This window comes from Pteropus vampyrus, unplaced genomic scaffold (genome assembly GCF_000151845.1).
Source record: "Pteropus vampyrus isolate Shadow unplaced genomic scaffold, Pvam_2.0 Scaffold71, whole genome shotgun sequence".
In the NCBI taxonomy this organism is placed as follows: Eukaryota; Metazoa; Chordata; class Mammalia; order Chiroptera; family Pteropodidae; genus Pteropus; species Pteropus vampyrus.
This window is the reverse complement of record NW_011888852.1, coordinates 1,516,418-1,521,948: the sequence shown is the minus strand read 5'-3', so window position 1 is coordinate 1,521,948 and position 5,531 is coordinate 1,516,418. Positions and strand designations below refer to the sequence as shown.

Below are 5,531 nucleotides of genomic sequence, written 5' to 3'. Positions count from 1 at the left end.
CAGTTTGATAGATGGCTTGGTTCCCATGCCAAGAAATTTAAACTCATTTACTCAACAAATATTATCGAACACCTACTATATGTTAGACACATAAGTGCCATGAATACAGGAATGAACAAAGTCCCAGGCCTAGATGTATGCCATTACTTACTGCATACATAACACAGAAAAACTGACCTCCAGGGTACCCTAAAAGACACTCAGAAAGAAAATATAGGATCCCAATATTCAGTCCTTTCCACCCAGATCCAATATATTGGGATGTTCCATATCATAACATTTTGATTTCAAACTTTTATTAAGATCTTCCCAGTAAAGCCAATTGTTGCACACAATCGTTAAAACTCTTCATTATTCTGTCCTATAGAACTAAGTTTGAGTCAGAGCCCCTCTAGAAATCACAAGGAACTATAGCATATTCTGGTTTTGAGAAATAGATAATAAGTTAGGTAATAATTTTTTTTTACTGGTAAAATATATATGACATAAAATTTACTCTTTTAACCATTTTTAAGTGTATAATTTGATAACTGGCGTATTAAGCATCTGTTTGTTTTGTACTATCCTACTAAGTTCTGGAAACACAGAACTCCCGAGAAATTTTTAGCTACCCATTGGGTTTATAGGAAAGCCGTCAAAATGAAAGTACATTGGTTTCTCTTCTTCTACTTCAAGTTGAATGTCCCATGCCAGGCCGATGAGGCATCTTCCCTGAGACTGTTCTGCTGGAGTGAAGGCAAGGGTCTCTTCTAAGTGCATGTAGAGTTGTTTACGCGGGAAGAGACCCTCTGCCTCTGACCCGACAACTTGCACGCGTGCACGCGCGCGTGTGCTCGTGCACCCAGTGAGGGGGAAAGATTGCCTTCCTTGATGGTAATGATGACTTGTAAGTCCAATTCCTAAAGTCCGTAGGGCTCTTTCCCAATTCAGTAAATTACCTCAGTGTCCTTCTTTTTATTGATAGATTGATTGATTGATTGTTTTTTTAGGCAAGGCAACCCTTGGTCGACCTCACAGATTGCAAGGACCTTATCAGTTTACAATCTCTTATTTATTTTTTATTTTTTATGCCTACAGCACTTGGTCTTCCTAGGTGGTCTCCCATCCAAGTACTAACCAGGCCCGATCCTGCTTAGCTTCCGAGAACAGTCAGGATCGGGCTCGTTCAGGGTAGCATGGCCATTGACTCCTGTGTCCTTCTAATAAAGGTCTTTTTACTCCTTAATTATTTGGGGTTGGCCATTTGCAAATATAGAATTTCTTAATACACATATAACCACAATTGAGATTCCATAAGAACGCACTCGGGTTAAAAGGCATGCTTTTACAACTAGGCAAAATAAAGGCCAAGGTAGATTTTTTAAATTATGGCATAATTTTAGAGATTTTTTTACTTAGGATCATTTTGTCTCGATTTTTTTCAAAGTAGGTTACATAAAAAGCCTTATTCATTTGTTTTTAAAGAGAAATTTCCTTCGAATGAAGTAAAAATCATTTATAACTCATTTTGGATAATACGTCAATAAATCAGAGATTAAGTTTCTTGCCTTGTTAATTTATCTGTACAGAACTAATCGACATCAGTTAAATCATTCCATTTAATACTAAATCATGCTGCTACCAAAATCCTTCCAAATCATTGATATTAGGTTGTCCACAAAACATCCAGCCTGTGACCAGAATCTGTCTAGTCCAGTGATCACAACGTTCTCAGTGACACAGAGAAGTTTCAATTCCTGGTTTTTGCATCTGCTTTTCTAATAGCCGCAAAATGAGAACCATGAAGGGACAGGGAGACATCAGGCTAGACGAGAAAAAGAGACAAGAAGATAAAGGATTCAGCTCACAGAGACATTCACCAGGTCAGCAAAAGCATCCAGTGGTTCATTAGTCAACTGGGGTCTTTTCAGTAAACATCCAGTATTCTAATCGCCAGAGTAATTCTGTAATAATACCCTCATGAAACGGCTCCTTTCTGATTTCCACAAAATTCAGAAAAATGTTTTTCTTCCATATTAGTCACCTTTACTTTCTAAATGTTTTACCTCTGCCTGCTCACTTAATTCTCCTGCTTTGTATTATCGACAGCAGATGCTGAAACTTTGAGATCACTTATCAGTTCACGAGTCCCTTTATAGCTCTTTGCTTTTGAAATCACTCAATTCCCCTTGCAGTGGAGAACACTTTTCACCTAAAGAAAAAGGGACATGTGAACATGCGAGGGTTTCTACATTATCAGGCAGGATAAGATTACGGGAATGCGAAATATGTTTTACGGAGTAGCTGATAGCAGAAACTAATCTGCCCGCCCCTTTCCCCTTCTCTTTCCTTTTTCCCTTTTTTGTGGTAATAGCTTCTGCACAATCTTAAGTCAGAGTTTTTCATACTACAGGTTCCAGTTGTGAAATCGAGTTACGCGGAGCCACGGCCATTTAGAAATCAAAATAAAATAGAACCGATTAGAAAACAGCAGATTGTCCTGTGTGTAGTGTGGGTGAGGGTTGCTTCATGAGACGTTGGTTTCAGTTGTGCCTGTGTCGACGTGTAAAATGTCTTTCTTACTGAGAGTCAAGGTCAAAAATGTTTGAAAGTCGCTGATCCACGTGAAGAGATATTTTCATTCCACGAGGATTTATTAGACACCTACCACGTGCCTGGTGCAGTGCTAGAGCTTTGGGACACGGCGGCGAATGCATCAGACAATAATCTCTGCCCTCTTGGAGATTCCGTTTTAGCAGCAAGAGAGAAAGAAACAGCAAACGTAATACATGTTAACTCTAAAGAATGTTAGGTAGTAAGTCGTGTGGAAAATATAGAACAAAATAAGGGAGGCCTGGGTATCAAGGAGAGGAGAGGCATTTTTTCTTTTCTTTTTTGGTGGCGCTCACAATCATCTTTATTTCTTTTATGAAATATGTTGTGGTTTCGATCTTTTTATCTCACATTTCTGTAGAGATGTTTGGACAAAATAAATATGTGTTTTTATTAGGCAAGAATCATGTCTGTTAACATTTACCTTTACGGAATATAAAATACCCTAATCCACGGCAAATAGCAAATCGAACAAAGACACATCCCTTCCCCCGCCAGAATCAGAATCAGAGAATGGCGTAACGAGGGCAAGCCAGCTCTAGCCTCAGCTCGGAAGGACACTAGTAATCCTTCTGCCCTATTTCCGAGTCCAGGAAAATGTCCCATACAGCCTCCCTTTGTGATAGTAAGATATCTCCAAAGATTATTCTTTATCACACACACACACTCACACACACACACACAAAAGCTTTGGTCGGATTCATTTACAAAAGTTCATCCAGGAGTGTTAACACACATAAGCCCTTGGCCCTCGGGTAACGAGCACCCCCAAATCCAAAGTTCTGGCTTCTGTCTGGGGATTGCATGAGGCATGGCAGATTGCATTTTCAACAGCCGCTACTATGCCAGAAGGTTTTATTTGTTTGTTATTATTTTGTTTTGTTTTTCAATTGCTCTCACAGTGTCTTCTATTGTGAAGCTACAAACCAAACTCAAGAAATTCATCTCTACACATTTCCTCTGCAGTACCTACACAGTTGGAGAAGTCCTCTGTCTTCCGGGCCCCCAGGAAGTGCTTCTCGAACAGGAAGTAGTCCTCTGTGCGCCCCGTAAGGCCTGCTGGCTGGGAGCAGCAGTGCGAAGTGGGGTGGTGGCGGGGGTGGGGGTGCCTCGTTTGAGAAAGCAGCTTCTGAGCTTGGGCTTAAATGCGGTGAGGGAGCTGGTTGTGTGGGTTTGGTGGAAGGGTGGGGTGGGGAGAACATTCCAGGCTGAGGGAAGAGTCAGAAGACCTCAAGGGCCAACAGCAGGACGGCAGGGCTGGAGGGCAGTGAGTGAGTGAAGAAGTAGGAGGCAGACGAGGCTGGGGCCTGCTTGCTCTGTCTGCCCCATGACCGAAGGCGAAAGTTAAAACCGCAGGGCTTAAACTAGAAAAGAAAAAAGCTGTTTAATCAAATCATAAATGACTTGGTTTTCAGTCACTCCCCCATGTCCTTTCTTTCTCACAAAGTGGCAAAAAAAAAACACATTAAACAGCCACACGCAGTTTCTGCCGGAACTCCTCGCAAGAGATTGTCTGGTTTCTTTCATTTTTTTTTTCAGAAATGAGAATTGCGAGGGGAGAAATAAAAATCAAAGATCTGAATTGGAAGACACGTTTTCATGACTGTCGTTCGAGTTATCGTGTAATCAGCTCGCTAAGCAAATATTCACTCAGTAGGCAAATTATTATGCAGGGTATCGTGAGGGATGAAATCACGGATAACGACGACACAAGGTTGCAAGCGCGAGGGCCATAGGAAGGGGTTTTTTTAAAAATGCAACGGAGATTCAGAGAAAGGGAAGATTCCCTCTTGCTGAGGGAAATCTTCACGCAGGAAGTAGCTTCTAAACTGATATTGAAAGATGGAGAGGTTCCGGGGAGATGGAAAAAGGCGTCCCAGGCCGGAAAGCCTGAGACGCCATGGCACAACGTATTTTCCAAAGATAGCACATCCCCCCGCGGTCCTCGATAATGTGACCCTGCCGCGCCTCCTCCGCTTGAGTCCGGGGGCCGTGACAGCTCTGGCACAAGTGAAGCCGCGTGACACGGAGGCTAAGTCAAAAGTCTCTATCACTCTTTCCTAGTTCTCTTGGGAGGCTTGCTGGGGAGGAGATGGCTTCCACGTAAGGAGTGTGACTAGCCTGAGACCACTGCATCCAGCATCATCTGCCAATCATGCATATGGCGCCATCTCGGACACCCAGCCCCGCAGAAGCTGAATCGACTGCAGCCCGAGGGAAAACTGCCCCGGGGCCAGCCAGTCCCAACTCGGACCCACAATGTGTAAGCAAAATAAAACAGTTATTTAAATCACTGAGTCTGGGGATATTGCTTAGCAATAGTAAGTGGAACAGAGGTACGTATGTGGGTTAGTGGTTTTTAAAAAGTTAATCATGGTGAGTCTCTAGATGTGGACAAAGGTTAAAGACGTTGGTGACAAGTCGGGACCCAGTCTCCTCTGTTTCAGAGGGCTAAGATGCGGACAAGGGCGGAACTTCCTCTTGGCCTAGACATTCACCAACACACCCCCAGATGCGAGCTGTGCTGTGCTGCAGGCAGCGCCGAGTGACGGGGTGAGCGTTGGGGACCGGCATAGGACAGCCTGGCTCTGGTCCCCGTTCCAGCCCTTGGCAGCTGTAGGAATGTCACCTGAACTCTGAGCCTCTCAAATAATTGCCCGCCCTCCACCCCAATACACAAAAGCACTTCGAAAAACTATGAAGCATTATTTGGTGGCGTGGAATTTTAAAAAATGATTTTTAATTAAACAAGTCCATTCCTATAGCTTAAAATCAAATAGCACCAAAGGCTCATCACAAAAAACAGTCAGCATCTGCCCACCCCTTGCAAACTCCCGCTCTGCTCCCTGCAGACAACCACAATCAGCTCTTACCTGTTTCTTCTAGTACTTCCCATCATGTTCTTAAATAAGGTTTATTCTAAAATTTAATAACGTATC

General features: G+C 43.0%; 1 protein-coding gene and 1 pseudogene across 1 annotated transcript in view; both read right to left on the bottom strand.

Annotated features, from left to right (window-relative positions):
- The window catches only part of KL (klotho), a gene marked incomplete at its 5' end in the record, with an annotated part of 50,811 nt that overhangs the window by 25,000 nt on the left and 20,280 nt on the right, over positions 1-5,531 (bottom strand). The gene's annotated exons all lie outside the window — the stretch shown is intronic.
- Positions 1,069-1,187, bottom strand: LOC111741036 (annotated as a pseudogene).